The sequence below is a fragment of the Aquarana catesbeiana genome, linkage group LG10 (assembly GCF_042186555.1).
Source record: "Aquarana catesbeiana isolate 2022-GZ linkage group LG10, ASM4218655v1, whole genome shotgun sequence".
NCBI lineage: Eukaryota > Metazoa > Chordata > Amphibia > Anura > Ranidae > Aquarana > Aquarana catesbeiana.
This window is the reverse complement of record NC_133333.1, coordinates 188,243,346-188,258,891: the sequence shown is the minus strand read 5'-3', so window position 1 is coordinate 188,258,891 and position 15,546 is coordinate 188,243,346. Positions and strand designations below refer to the sequence as shown.

At 41.8% G+C, this 15,546-nt stretch overlaps 1 long non-coding RNA gene across 1 annotated transcript; it reads left to right on the top strand.

Moving 5' to 3' along the window:
• Positions 1 to 1,047: 1,047 nt before the first annotated feature.
• LOC141110097 (uncharacterized) lies at positions 1,048 to 11,971 on the top strand. The gene is made up of 3 exons (XR_012236239.1): positions 1,048 to 1,238; positions 7,395 to 7,447; positions 11,412 to 11,971. It is a non-coding gene; the product is annotated as an uncharacterized lncRNA (long non-coding RNA).
• Positions 11,972 to 15,546: the final 3,575 nt, after the last annotated feature.

Genomic DNA, 15,546 nt, shown 5'->3' with positions numbered 1-15,546 from the left:
AGATGATGGATTGAACAGTGCTCTGTGAGATGTTCAAGGCTTGGGGTATTTTTTTATAACCTTATGCTAGCCATACACTATACGAAAAATCGGCCGAAAAATTGTTCATATAGACACTTCGTTCGTTTTTCGGCAAGTTAATGGGCACAAATTGATAATCGTTTGTGACGTTTTTGTGGAAAAAAAACGAACGGGAAGTTTGGAAAATTTCTGCCGAACGTACGATAAATTGCATGGTTAATGTGTTTCCCGTCCGAACTGTCTGCACTAGGTATATGTAAAAAAACGAACAAAAAATTATTTATTCATGTCCACTGAACAATTTATTGGTCATTACATGATGGCACGATCATTTGCGGTCACGGTCGAACGTTCGTTTTTCGAAAATGTGTTCGGTCGATTTTTCGTATAGTGTATGGCCAGCATAACCCTGCTTTAAACTTCTCCACAACTTTATCCCTGACCTGTCTGGTGTGGTCTTTGGCCTTCATGATGCTGTATGTTCACTAAGGTTCTCTAACAAACCTCGGAGGGCTTCACAGAACAACTATATTTATACTGAGATTAAATTACACACAGGTGGACTCTATTTACTAATTGGGTGACTTCTGAAGGCAATTGGTTCCACTAGATTTTAGTTAGGGGTATCAGAGTAATGGGGGCTGAATACAAATCAGATATTGATTTGTAAAAAAAAATTAAAACCATTTATCATTTTCCTTCCACTTCACCATTATGTGCCACTTTGTGCTGGTCTGTCACATAAAATTCTAATAAAATACATTTGCGTTTTCGGTTGTAACATGACAAAATGTGGAACATTTCAAGGGGTATGAATACTTTTTCAAGGCACTGTAGAGCACTCAAAACAATTAAAGATGAAAGATGATGCATTTCTATGCATGTTGTTGTTTGTCTTATCAAAAACCTGTTAGCATTTTGTGTCCTGCATTTTATAGAAAAATTTGATTTTTTTTAAATTGAATGAATAAACCTTATTTAAATCTTTAACATTGACACCAAAAATCAATTTTATTTACAGTGAATATCAATGGACATGGAAATTCCACCATTGTCTTAGAGGCCGTGTCTGATGGAAAATTTGTGGGATCCTGGATCAGTGGCATCCATGCATGTACTGGAGGCTCACCTTTGTTTCAAATTTCTTCTAGCACAAATACTACTGCCCTGACTACATTTTGGATATCCCCGGGCAATTTAAAATCTGTTGAAATAAGGTTAGTGTTTTGCATTTGTAATAAAGCCCATCTTCAAGTAGCAGCTAAAATACATGGCACACCTCTATCTACCACTTTTGACCACCCTGCTTGTTTTTCTCTTTTTTACGCTGTTCTTTTTCTAAGCCCTTGCCACAGGGGCACAAATGATCCATCAGCTGCTGGAACCAGAAGGAGGCATCCACAGGCTCAGAGGGTGGATGGGAGATATAGTCCCCTGCACCCTCCCTCTTTAGAACTGCAGAGGGGACAGTAAGGACACCAGTCGCCAAGCTCACAGAAAGCTGGTTACCAGCCATTGCTACAGAAAAAAGGACACTGCCAGACAGAAAGATTCAATTTTTATCAGTGTTATTCAGTACAGGACCAGAAATGCACATTGATGCAATGATGGATTTGTGCCATGTATATTGTAATCTGACTCATTAAAATTCATTTATTATTATTATTATTGTGCCTGGAGTTCAGCTTTTACTTTTAATCTCTTCCTGTCCCTTACCTGCCAACCTTTAACTTGGTCTTAAGAAGGAAAGGGGGCAGGACTGAATTCTTGATCATGTGATCACTGCAATTGGCTGCCACAGTGGTCACATGATTAGCAGCCCATCCCACCGGCTCCTGATGACAGCTTGGTCACTGCACTGAGAGTGTGCAGTAAGCACACTCTCAGCACAGAAACCTCACCCACCGTGGATGCATATGTGTGGTATATGTGTGGCATGTGAGTGTTAAGGTCCACCCTCCTTGCCGTTGCATTATGTGGCCAGTAAGAGGTTAGTAAACAGATGTCAGGTATGTTCAATATAGTAGAGTAAGATCCACATAACCTTACCACTGAATGAGTGAGACTGCAGAAAAATGCTTCATGTATGTGACTGGGAAGAACTTAGTTTGTTCTACCCTCTGTACAGTATCTGCACTACAGCATAGCTCCCAACTGTCCCTGATTTTGAGGGACTGTCCCTGATTTGGAGCAATGTCCCGCATTCCTCCTCATTTGTCCCTCATTTTGGCCTGATCAATATAGATGTACCGTATATACTCGAGTATAAGTCGAGTTTTTCAGCACATTTTATTGTGCTGAAAGTGCCCCCCTCAACTTATACTCCAGTCAAGCACTTTTCTGCAGCAAAAAATTTCATTTTCCGAACTGATTTTGGGGCCCCGTATCTCAGGGCCATTTGGTGCTAGGAACCCCAAATTTGGTGTGCAAACCCAGTGGAACCATAACATATCCAAAGCTGGGGTTCCTAGCACCAAGTGGCCCCGAGATACAGGGCCCCAAAATAGGTTTGGAAAATGTCATTCTCTGCTGCAGAAAAGTGCTTGACATTTTCTGAACCGATTTTTGGGGCCCTGTATCTCGGGGCCACTTGGTGCTAGAAATCCCAGCTTTGGATATTTTATGATGCTAGTGCCACTGGGTTTGCACACCAAATTTGGAGTTCCTAGCACTAAGTGGCCCCGAGATACGGGGCCCCAAAATCAGTCAACTGTGTCCATCTGCAGCAATGTCATTTCGGGACACTTTGGGTTCAGAGACCCCAAATTTTGGCTGCAGCTAGGGGGCATCTAGGAACACTTAACTACTAAGTTTGAAGCTCGGGGGACCTATGGCTGCAAATGGGCACAGTGAGGCATGCAAATGGGCACAGTGAGACTGCAAATGGGCATTGTTGACCCTCTTTTCCACTTACAGTAGCTGTGCATTTCTCACCCTCGTCTTATACTCGGGTCAATAAGTTTTCCCATTTTTTTGTGGTAAATTAGGGCCTCGACTTATACTCGGAACGACTTATACTTGAGTATATATGGTATATAAAATGCACTTTTTATCCATCAAATGGTGTTTTCCAGCACTAAACCTTTCATCTGATTTCTAAATTGCTGCATTTGTAAATTCCAAAGGCTAATATAAAGGTAGTAGTGGTAAAAAAAAAAGCCCTTGAGGGTTTAACCAATCTTGTTTTTTTGTACAATTCACCTTTTAAGGGGGCCTGGCAAGGGGTGTGTCCTATGCCTGCATACTTTTGCTGATAGGTGTCCCTTATTCCCATCTCAAAATTGGGCGGTATGACTACAGAACTAAAATCCTTGATCATGTTCTTGTGCCGAGCAGGGCTAATTAGAAGACCCTTCCCAATAAACATGTGAAAGTACAAAGTAGTGGGGCACAGCACAATGTTACACTGTGATGACACTTTGACCTTTCTCTATGTGTTAGCCCTAAGGCTAGGTGCACATTTGTATATTGCAGGAATGCTCACAATCGCATGCATTCCTGCAATGCACAAAACATGTGTATTTCTTTTTTGCAAGAGCAAGCCATTGCCATTAAATTTTATTGTCACCCCAGTGCACCTTGCTAATGTGCACGTTTTAGTTCACGCCAAAATGCATAGCAACAAAGTACCGCGTGTTTTAGTGTTTTTGTTTAAAAAAAGGGTCATGCATATGAATGGGCTGCCCTAAACACAACATGTGAAACCATTTGTGCGAACTGTTGCAACTGACTGGTGTGAATAAAGCCTTAAAAATCATATTACAGATTGACTTTAACCACTTCAGCCCCGGAAGGTTTTACCCCCTTAATGACCAGGCAATTTTTTGCAATACGGCACTGTGTTACTTTAACTGACAATTGCGCAGTCATGCGATGCTGTACCCAAATAAAATTGATGTCCTTTCTTTTTTTCCACAAATAGAGCTTTCTTTTGGTGGTATTTGATCATCTCTGCGATTTTATTTTTTGCGCTATAAAAAAAAAAGAGTATCAATTTTGAAAAAAAACAACATTTTTTACTTTCTGCTATAAAACACATCCAATGAAAAAAAATTAAAATCAAATTTCTTCATCAATTTCGGCCAATATGGTTAATATAATAATATATAATATAAGCGTATATTGATTGATTTGCACAAAAGTTATCTCGTCTACAAACTATGGGACATTTTTATGGATTTTTTTTTTTTTTGTTTTTTTACTTGTAATGGTGGCAATCAGTGATTTTTAGCGGGACTGCAACATTGCGGCGGAAAAATTGGGCACCTAACTGACACTTTTGACGCTTTTATGGGGACCAGTGACACTAAAACAGTGATCAGGGCTAAATATATGCACTGTTACTGTACTAAAGACACTGGCAGGGAAGGGGTTAACATCAGGGGTGATCAAAGGGTTAAGTCTCTAGGGGGTGCTTGCTAACTGTGTGGGGGATGGTATGACTGGGTCAAGATAGAAATCAGTGTTCCTGCTTAGCAGGAACACAAGATCTCTATATTCTCCCCCGTCAGAACGGCGATCTGCCTTGGTTACATAGGCACTTCGCCATTCTGCTTCTCTGGGGAGCCATCATGGGTGGCCAGCGGACATCGGGTATGACGGACACGCTGATTGCCTCCCCCACTGTCCAATCAGCGCACGTGCGCCCCCCAGTGTCTATTGCACGAAATGACGTACAGGTACGTCGGTTCGCGCACTAGAGCCAACCTTCCGCAGTACATCTGCAGTAGGCAGTCGGGAAGTGGTTAAACATATTGGTCAGAACTGTTGAGGAGAATGACTTACAATCCCAAAGTAGATATAAATCAGTGTTCATTTTTACGTCAAATTTTGATTTAGTTTTATTTCATAAAGTAATTTCACTTCATTTTTTAGAGCCTCCATAGTAGAAGCACATGCATTATAATGGATAGGCAGAAGGCAGGTGAGCCTGGAAGGACACCTAGGAGGGATTGGACACCCAGGAGGGATGTGCTCCTTTCAGGCTCACCTGCCCTCTGCCTATCCATTATAATACATGTGCTTCTACTATGGAGGCTCATAAAAATGTATAGCTTTAAGACTGCAGATAATAGTGGGATGCCTTGTCGCGGCCTCTGCAGCTTACATATGTATATGCAAATGAGTGCAAAAGAAACCCTTGTTTTTAACACAAGCTGTTAGGTTAATTTGGATGGTTGCAGACTGGCTGGCAAATTTAGCTTGGAATTTTCTTTGGTTTTGTTTTACATGCATTGCCGTTCCATGTGCTATTTGCTGCGAAGGCCAGTTATAGTTGGGGCAGTGGCCATTTGTTTGTATTGTTGGAATACTGGTGAGGGGACGTGCTGGACACCTTCACTGCCTTTGTGCTATATGCTGGGTGTCCAGTGCTCCCCTGTGCATTTAAGGAGGGGTGTGCTCCTTCCAGGTTCACCTGCAGTCTGCCTATCCATTGTAATGCATGTGCTTCTACTATGGAGGCTCTTAAAAATGTATAGAGTTAGGACTGCAAATAATAATGGGGTGCCTTGTCATGGCCTCTGCAGCCTAGGCATGTATTTGCAAATGTATGCAAACCAAACCCCTGTTTTTAATGCAAACTGTAATGCCGTGTACACATGGGCAGACTTTTCGACCGGACTGGTCCGACGGGACGAATCCGCCGGACAATCCGACCGTGTGTGGGCTTCATCGGATCTGCAGCGGACTTTTTCGGTCGAAAATCAGACGGACTTTAGATTTGGAACATGTTTCAAATCTTTCCGACGAACTCGAGTCCGGTCGAAAAATCCGCTCGTCTGTATGCTAGTCCGACGGACGAAAACCGACACTAGGGCAGCTATTGGCTACTGGCTATCAACTTCCTTACTTTTTATGACAATAATTTGCATATAAGCCTTTAAAATTAGCACTTTTGATTATTCATGTTCGTGTCCCATAGACTTTAACGGTGTTCGCGTGTTCGAACAAACTTTTTTCCTGTTCGCATGTTCTGGTGCGAACCGAACAGGGGGGTGTTCGGCTCATCCCGACTTGCGATTAATAATGCCTTTATAAATACAACCAAGTTTCATAAACAAACAAAAATATTACTTTTGACAAACAAAAGTGCAACTTTAAAATATAAAAACAATCAAAAAACTATAAACTCTATAGGCTCTAAAGTCATTGCACATATTACCTGAATTTATTACCAACATTGAATATTAAGGAAAAAAAATAAGAAAAGCCTTTTTCTTCATTTTTTTCTTTCAGCGGCTTAGTACATGTTCCCTACATATTCTTATGTGTTAGTGCAATAGTGCAATACATGTTTAAACTTTAAAGTGATACTAAATTCTCAATTTTTTTCATTTAAAAATAACAAACATGTTATACTTACCTGCTCTGTGCAGTGGTTTTGCACAGAGCACCCCTGATCCTCCTCTTCTCGGGTCCCTCACCAGCGCTCCTGGCTCCTCCCTTTTGCCCCCACGGCAAGCAGCTTGCTATGGGGGCACCCAAGCCAAGCCGCCACTATGTGTGTCCATTCAGACATGGAGCCATGGTTTGGCCCCGCTCACACTCTCTCCTTATTGGCTGATTTTGATTGACAGCAGTGGGAGCCAATGGCGCCACACTGCTGTCTCAGCCAATGAGGAGGGAGAGTTCCGGACAGCCAAGTCTCTCCTGCAACATAGCTGGATCAAGATGGGCTCGGGTAAGTATTAGGGGGGCTGAGGGGGGCTGCTGCACACAGAAAGTTTTTTTTATCCTAATGCATAGTATGCATTAAGTTAAAAAAACCTTCTGAATTTACAACCCCTTTAATGTGCTATTATTATTGACTGTGGATGAAATTGTGTTGCTGATTTAGAAAAGGCCAGCAGAGGGCACCAAAGAGATAGTGTGAATGAGTCTAATGTGTGGAACTGCATAAGAAAGGGAAAGAATTGATGGGAGCCTGTATCTCCCAGCTAATACACCTTGCCGATAGAGTCAGGGAGCTGGGGCTTTAACAGACAGGTGGAGCTCTGAGGAAAGCAGAAGTTCAGGTGGGTTAAAGCCCCTCCCTCACATTTTCGTTCCGTTTTCACTCGTTGATGAATATTGGAATTGATTTTCGTCATAGTTTTTGTCAATTGACTTAATTCAAATTTTGTTAAAATTAGTTTTCGCCTAAAAAAACACGCAGCTGATGATAACTATGATAAAAATATTTTCATCCACGAAATTAACACTGGTATAAAAAAGGCAAAGTAATTACCATGAACAAACAGAAGCCAGGTTCCTGTTCTAAACCAAAGGAAGTCGTTTCTGTGGGCTGATGAATGTATTAAGTTGATTGTACACAAAAGTTTTGGTAATGAATCGGTTCTTGGGGCGCATTTTAAGTTACTTTTTTTTTTCAGGGCTTATATTCATGTGTCCGACACCTACAAACTTACTAAGACACTTAATTCTGGTAAGTTCTTCTTTAGAATATAGAAATATTGCACAGGTTTTGTTCAATTTGGTGCAAGGATTTTGAATACATCCACATCACCAGAAATGTGTTGCAAATGCCACATTGATTTGCCTTCCAGTGTTTCCTGTCATTTTAATTTGAAGCTGGTAGAGAAACAAGGTTGTGTAACACTGGGTTCCGTATTGTAGATAAATTACATTTGGTGTAGAAGCCTTTAGTAGGCAGCTTTCTGGTATATAGGTGCCATAGCTAGACTCTAAAATTGGCCATACATGGGTCTTTTTTTTCATTTAAGCAGCGGGTTAAATGAAAAAAGCGGACACATTCCAGGTGGATGGAGGAATCCTATCCTCCTCACTGCGCTATTGTATTCTGACAGTGGGTAGACTTCCCCGATGCCAGAATACACACATGCAGCCTATTTCCTATAGTGCTGATCAAGTGACTTTTAATGTATCTGACAGGGCGGATGAACAGAAGTTGATCGGTAGATCAACTTCTGTTTAAATGCAGTGGCCACACATGGATCTAAATCTGACCGGCCCCTGCTAAATTGGTCGAATTTTGTTCCATGTAAAGTAAGGACAGCTTTAAATAGCCATCCTTGTGTAGTCCCACAGGGCTGAATGAGGGAAATCAATGGATTTCCCGATCCACACTGCATAGATAAAGGAATCTCCAGTAGTGGCTTATGTATTGAGACATCTTCAGCGCCTGAGGTTGTCTATCTGATAGGGTGCACTCACTGTTAAGCCCATTATTTGGCTCCTGGCTCAGTCCATTTTTAAATCGACTGTTGCTCAGCAGGGTGGGGCTAACAGGACCACCCAAAGTTCAAATTTTGGATGATCCAGCAGAAATCCTGGGAAAAACAAGTTGTGTATGGTCTGCTTTAAAGGAAAAGTTCACCTTTCATAGCATGTTAAATACATAATCGGAGCCCCCGCACCTCCCACTCCCTCACTGTGACACCTAGCAGAGGATCTTCTCCTCCCTGCTAGCTGTCAAAAAAAAAATGCGACTGTGCGGGGCTCCGCCCACTCGGCCACATAACTCATTCATAGCACTCTGTGAATGGAAAACTAGAAGGATCAGCAGTCCCTGTGGCTGTCAGCTTGTAGTTTTCAGTGAACTAAAACGGTGCTGTGAGCTCCTTGGTAGTTCATTGAGTCTTCGTATCAGAATGTATTGGCTTCTTTATATAAGGTACGAGCAAGCAGATACACTGACAGGTCTGCAGAAGACCTACATGGCAGCAACAAACTGCTGATTGCTGGTGCAATGCTCTACAGGCTCCCAAAACAAAAATAATAAATGCACATTTTTTTACCTGCAAAAAATGTGCATTTATAATTTTTTGTGAAAAGCTGAGCTTATTCTTTAATGTATCCAAATATAAGGTTGCTGGATCGATACTTGGGTCCAGATATAGTTTATTACTTGTAGTATTCAGATAAAAAGCCAATGTTTCAGGGATTACTAAAAAGGCCTCATTGTCTTAAAGTGAGCCTATGCCCAGACTTTAAGTATTAAAGTATTTACGACAAGCAAGAAAAGCACTTTAAACCAAGCCATCATCCATGTCTGTGGCTATAGGCACTTCCAAAATTCACAACAGATGCACTGAAAAGAGATCAGATCTTGTCAGCCGGTGTTCTGTCAAAAGAACCAATTTGTCAAAATCTACAAGGTTTAGGAGTGTGTCTATGGGCATGTTTGCCATTCTTCCAGAAACGCATTTGTGAGGTCAGGCACTGATGTTTTTCTTTCTCCTTTTTGAAAAAGCACAGAGCTGAGTAGACGTAGCGGGTAAATGCAATAAATTTCATATTTGATATGTACAGTATCTCAAAAAAGTGAGTACACCCCTCACATTTTTGTAAACATTTTATTATATCTTTTCATGTCTATGCTGGCAACAAAAGTGAGTATACCCCTAAGTAAAAATGTCTAAATTGGGCCCGAAGTATCAATATTTTGTGTGGCCACCATTATTTTTCAGCACTGCCTTAACCCTCTTGGGCATCTTCCACTCTTCCATGATAATATCACGGAGCTGGTGGATATTAGAGACCTTGCGCTCCTCCAACTTTCGTTTGAGGATTCCCCACAGATGCTCAATATGATTTAGGTCTGGAGAGAACCTTGGCCAGTCCATCACCTTTACCCTCAGCTTCTTTACCAAGGCAGTGGTCATCTTGGTGGTGTGTTTGGAGTCGTTATGTTGGAACACTGCCCTGCGGCCCAGTCTTCGAAGGGAGGAGATCATGCTCTGCTTCAGTATGTCACAGTACATGTTGGCATTCATAGTTCCCTCAATGAACTGTAGCTCCCCAGTGCCGGCAGCACTCATGCAGCCTCAGACCATGACACTCCCACCACCATGCTTACTGTAGGCAAGACGCACTTGTCTTTGTACTCCTTACCTGGTTCTCGCCACACACGCTTGACACCATCTGAACCAAATAAGTTTAACTTGGTCTCATCAGACCACAGGACATGGTTCCAGTAATCCATGTTCTTAGTCTGCTTGTCTTCAGCAAACCGTTTGTGGGCTTTCTTGTGCATCATCTTTAGAAGAGGCTTCCTTCTGGGACGACAGCCATGCAGACCAATGCAGCGTGCAGCGTATGGTCTGGGCACTGACAGGCTGACCCCCCACCCCTTCAACCTCTGCAGTAATGTTGGTAGCACTCATACGTCTATTTCCCAAAGACAACCTCTGCATATGACACTGAGCACGTGCACTCAACTTTTTTGGTCGACCCCGGCAAGGCCTGTTCTGAGTGGAACCTGTCCTGTTAAACCGCTGTATGGTCTCGGCCACCGTGCTGCAGCTCAGTTTCAGGGTCTTGGCAAACTTCTTATAGCCTAGGCCAGGGATATGCAATTAGCAGACCTCCACCTGTCGTAGAACTACAGGTCCCATGAGGCATAGCAAGATTCTGACAGCCACAAGCATGACACCCAGAGGCAGAGACATGATGGCACTTGTATTTTTGCAACAGCTGGAGGTCCGCTAATTGCATGTCCATGACCTAGGCCATCTTTATGTAGAGCAACAATTATTTTTTTAAGATCCTCAGAGAGTTCTTTGCCATGAGGTGCCATGTTGAACTTCCAGTGACCAGTATGAGAGAGTGAGAAAGATAACACCAAATTTAACACACCTGCTCCCCATTCACACCTGAGGCCTTGTAACACTAACGAGTCACATGACACCGGTGAGGGAAAATGGCTAATTGGGCCCAATTTGGACATTTTCACTTAGGGGTGTACTCACTTTTGTTGCCAGTGGTTTAGACATTAATGGCTGTATGTTGAGTTATTTTGAGAGGAGAGAAAATTTACACTGTTATACAAGCTGTACACTCACTACTTTACATTGTAGCAAAGTGTCATTTCTTCAGTGTTGTCACATGAAAAGATATAATAAAATATTTACAAAAATGCGAGGACCCGAGGGTGTACTCGCTTTTGTGAGATACTGTATTATTGTTAGTGGTCAGAAGTTTCTGAAGTGTAATATATAAGGGCATATTGAGAATCTGTGGATTTAATATGCATTAGAGTATATGAAAATGTATGGTTCTGTATTTTAATCTGTCGCTTTAAATAAAGAATTATAAAACCAAAACAAAAAAACTGCAGGCCATTTTTCAAATTAGTTGCACCTAGAGTAAATATCATATTAATCTGTGTTGTATGTAGACATCAATAGAATCGACCTATACATGTGCCACTATTAGTAAATCAACCACTGTACTGTATGTCTGAAGGTTGCTTTTATTCTTATATGGTAGACCTATCTATAACCTAACCTTTTATTGTGCTAGATTGATAATATAAAATATACAACAATTGTCTTTAAAGCATAAGGGCATTTTTTAAAAATCTTTTTTTATCCTTTTTTAAGTAATGATAGTAGAACTAAATCTTGTTATGTTCTCATGTATTACAGCTCTGACCACAATGCCAGCAATGTTGCTTATCTTTCTTCTACTAACCACAACATTGTTATTCTAAACTGGATAAAGATCAACTATTCAGGACTTGGAAATAATTTTTCTTAAAATATACCTGATGTATCTATACTATTATATTCATTTTCTCAATGGGCCTTCGTAATCAAACCATTTGAAGCAAGGACTGTCTATATTGCTCCATATCATCCTTAAGATTCAAACATGTCCTTTTTAAAATAAATTCTTTATTTAAATGCATTTCAATACATGCAATAAAAGGGAAAATGATCAACAACGTAAATTCGATTTTTGTCCAGGTGGTAGTTACTGCAGTCTATATGAAATTGTATAATGTATTAAAAGGATGGCAAAAACATTCATATAACCTTACCAACATAAACAGAAGTGGGAATATAATAATCCCCAAGAATTGGAGTAAAAAAGAAAATTCTCAGGAAAGTGACACTTGGCTTTTGAATACTTGAGACTATAGAGCCAGTTCTTATTTCAGACACTGGTAAAAAAAATCCCAAGGCATGTGGTGGTTATAAATTACAGCAAAAGATGGAAGAAAGAAAGGTTAATACAATGGTGATGGGAATTTTTGCAGCTAATGCACAGATAAACATTTTTTGCATTGTACTGCAATTGCACTTGTACTTTTAATAATTAGAAAACTATCAGTTAGAATCAGATATCTAAAGACTCCACTGAAATTTGACTATAGTCAGATTAGTCAAAGATGATTTCTGATTGCTTGCTATAGGTTATTGCACTTTATACATCGTCAATGTGCTTTACAATATCTTGCTAAATAGGGTTTAAATATTATGCAAATCAATATCAGCTAGTCTGTATATTGCCTAGTCTCATGTCTCAGGGTCGGTTCACACCAGAATCACACAGAAATGCAGTCCATATTCCTGTGCGATTCCTATGTGTTCCCCGTGTGATTCAGCAGCCCATTAATTTGACTGCGTTTGGGGTGCCATTAACAATGTATTGGCACTCACAGCAATTCACAAAGGCAGGGCATCTTGAACACAGTGTGGTAAACGCACCTGAAATGCGCCTTTCCGGCACAACATTCTGGTGTGAACTGGCCCTCAAGGTGAGTCTTATTAATGAAAGTAACAAAGAGTAGATACAAAAGAAACAATGTCTGAATGTTTTTTTTTAAGGCCCCTTTCAGATGGAGTAGATCCATCCAAGCGGAATCTGCCTGCTCAGTGGGGGATCTCTCCGTTGATCCCTAATGGGCAGGTGGATGACAGGTTCGTGTCCCCTCCACTATGCAAAACGGACACAGGCCCGTCTCCCCTATGGGGCGGTCGGATGCAAACGGACTGCATTTCGATTGTCATCCAATTCGCTGGACGGATGGTGAACGTATCGCCGTATGTCTATTTTTAGCAGATTTTATTGGATCGGATGCCTGACGAGTGTGTCAGTGGACACATGTCCGTTGACATCAGCTCCCCCATAGAGAACAATTGGTGGTCCGATCGGGTCTGCCTAAAAAACTGACAGACAGACCAGATCAGTCCACTGGTGTGAAAGGGGCCTAAAGCTGTGCAGTCTGTTTTTTACAGCACAGCTGCTAAATAGGTTTTCTCCAGGGTCTTTGTTTTTAGAAAATATATGTGTATAATTTTTGCCAGTGGGTTAACTGATCATATACACAACGATATTTCCTTAGCGCTGCATATGTTGCCAACAGACGATTACATGCAATCAAAATGGAATACAGTATAGTACTAGTATGACCAGAATCCATTGTTTATATATGAAAACACACTGATGTATAATTGTGATTGTAATCAGGGATTTGTGTATACACATGTATAAAAACGAAAAGTAAAAATCCCAGAGGTGAGCTGCACAATAGAATAAATGAAATGTAAAAGTCTCTGGTTGACACTGCTGGTATGAGCAAGGCTGCCTCTGAAGTTGGCTGGGAGAACCTGAACTCTGAAACAGAAAGAAGGGATGGGGCAAAAGAGCTGCCATGCCACCAATAGTGTAGTACTGTTTATGGAACAGTGGACAGGAGAAAAAAAAAGATTATGCACTGAAAAATCAGCACAGGGAACATATTCTACAGTCAGTAGGATGTGTCTCTTGTGCTGATTCTCCTTAGTAGAAGTTTTTTGGTGTAGCAGGAGTTAACATAACTAAGGGGCTGTCACAGGAACACAAATAGGCCTACCATGTCTAAATGCCAGGTACACACTACAAGTGGGTTGCACTTGTAATGTGTACCTGGCAGTGTGTAACTGGCAGCTCCAGCCGGGAGCCGGTGTACTAACCATGCAAGGTTAGTTCAGAGATCTGCCCCCTGAGCTGTTGTGTTCTGACAGGAGGGATATTGGCTGAAAGTGCTGATCGGGAGTCGGTCGGCTGCTGGTTTTTCAGCATGCAAGCTTCTGTCATACACACGGGCAGAATGTCGGCTGTTACTTTTTGTACCGTTATTCAGTTCCTGTTATTCTGCCCATGTGTAAGGCACTTTAGAATAGATACATACATACTGTTGTAAAAAGTCCAAAATGGAGCTCTTCAAATTGTCGTTAATTATATAACAGTTCTGTCAATGAAGAGATAGGGAATATGAAGGACCCTTCACCAGCTTTAGTGTACATGAAAAAGCACACCACACCCACGTGAATCCAATCTGCTTACCAGAAAGTAATGATAAAAAGTTATGTAATCATAAATCTCAGAGGATCAAGGTGTCACACTCCAAATACTGCAGATCGATCACAGGGAATCCATTATCCAGACTAGGGATGAGCCGAACACCCCCCTGTTCGGTTCGCACCAGAACATGCGAACAGGAAAAAAGTTTGTTCGAACATGCGGACACCGTTAAAGTCTATGGGACACGAACATGAATAATCAAAAGTGCTAATTTTAAAGGCTTATATGCAAGTTATTGTCATAAAAAGTGTTTGGGGACCTGGGTCCTGCCCCAGGGGACATGTATCAATATAAAAAAAGTTTTAAAAATGGCCGTTTTTTCAGGAGCAGTGATTTTAATAATGCTTAATGTCAAACAATAAAAGTGTAATATCCCTTTAAATTTCATAGCTGGGGGGTGTCTATAGTATGCCTGTAAAGGGGCGCATGTTTCCCGTGTTTAGAACAGTCTGACAGCAAAATGACATTTCAAAGGAAAAAACCCATTTAAACCTACTCGCGGCTATTGCATTGCCGATAATACACATAGAAGTTCATTGATAAAACGGCATGGGAATTCACCACAGGGGAACCCCAAACCAGAATTAAAAAAAAAAAAAATGACGTGGGAGTCCCCCTAAATTCCATACCAGGCCCTTCAGGTCTGGTATGGATATTAAGGGGAACCCCGGCCAAAAAAAAAAAAAAAAAAGGCGTGGGGTCCCCCCAAAAATCCATACCAGACCCTTATCCGAGCACGCAACCTGGCAGGCCGCAGGAAAAGAGGGGGGGACGAGAGTGCGCCCCCCCCTCCTGAATCGTACCAGGCCACATGCCCTCAACATTGGGAGGGTGCTTTTGGGTAGCCCCCAAAACACCTTGTCCCCATGTTGATGAGGACAAGGTCCTCATCCCCACAACCCTGGCCGATGATTGTGGGGGTCTGCGGGTGGGGGGCTTATCGGAATCTGGTAGCCCCCTTTGACAAGGGGACCCCCAGATCCCGGCCCCCCACTGTGTGAAATGGTAAGGGGGTACTTACCCCTACCATTTCACTAAAAAACTGTCAAAAATGTTAAAAATGACAAGAGACAGTTTTTGACAATTCCTTTATTTAAATGCTTCTTCTTTCTTCTATCTTCCTTCATCTTCTTCTTCTGGTTCTTCTGGCTCTTCTGGTTCTTCCTCCGGCGTTCTCATCCAGCATCTCCTCCGCGGCGTCTTCTATCTTCTCTTCATCTTCTTCATCTTCTTCTCTTCTTCTTTTCTTCTCTTCTTCTCTTCTTCATTTTCTTCTCCGGGCCGCTCCGCATCCATCCTGGCATGGAGGGAGGCTCCCGCTGTGTGACGGCGTCTCCTCGTCTGATGGTTCTTAAATAATGGGGGCGGGGCCACCCTGTGACCCCGCCCCCCTGTGACGTACGGTGACTTGACGGGGCTTCCCTGTGACGT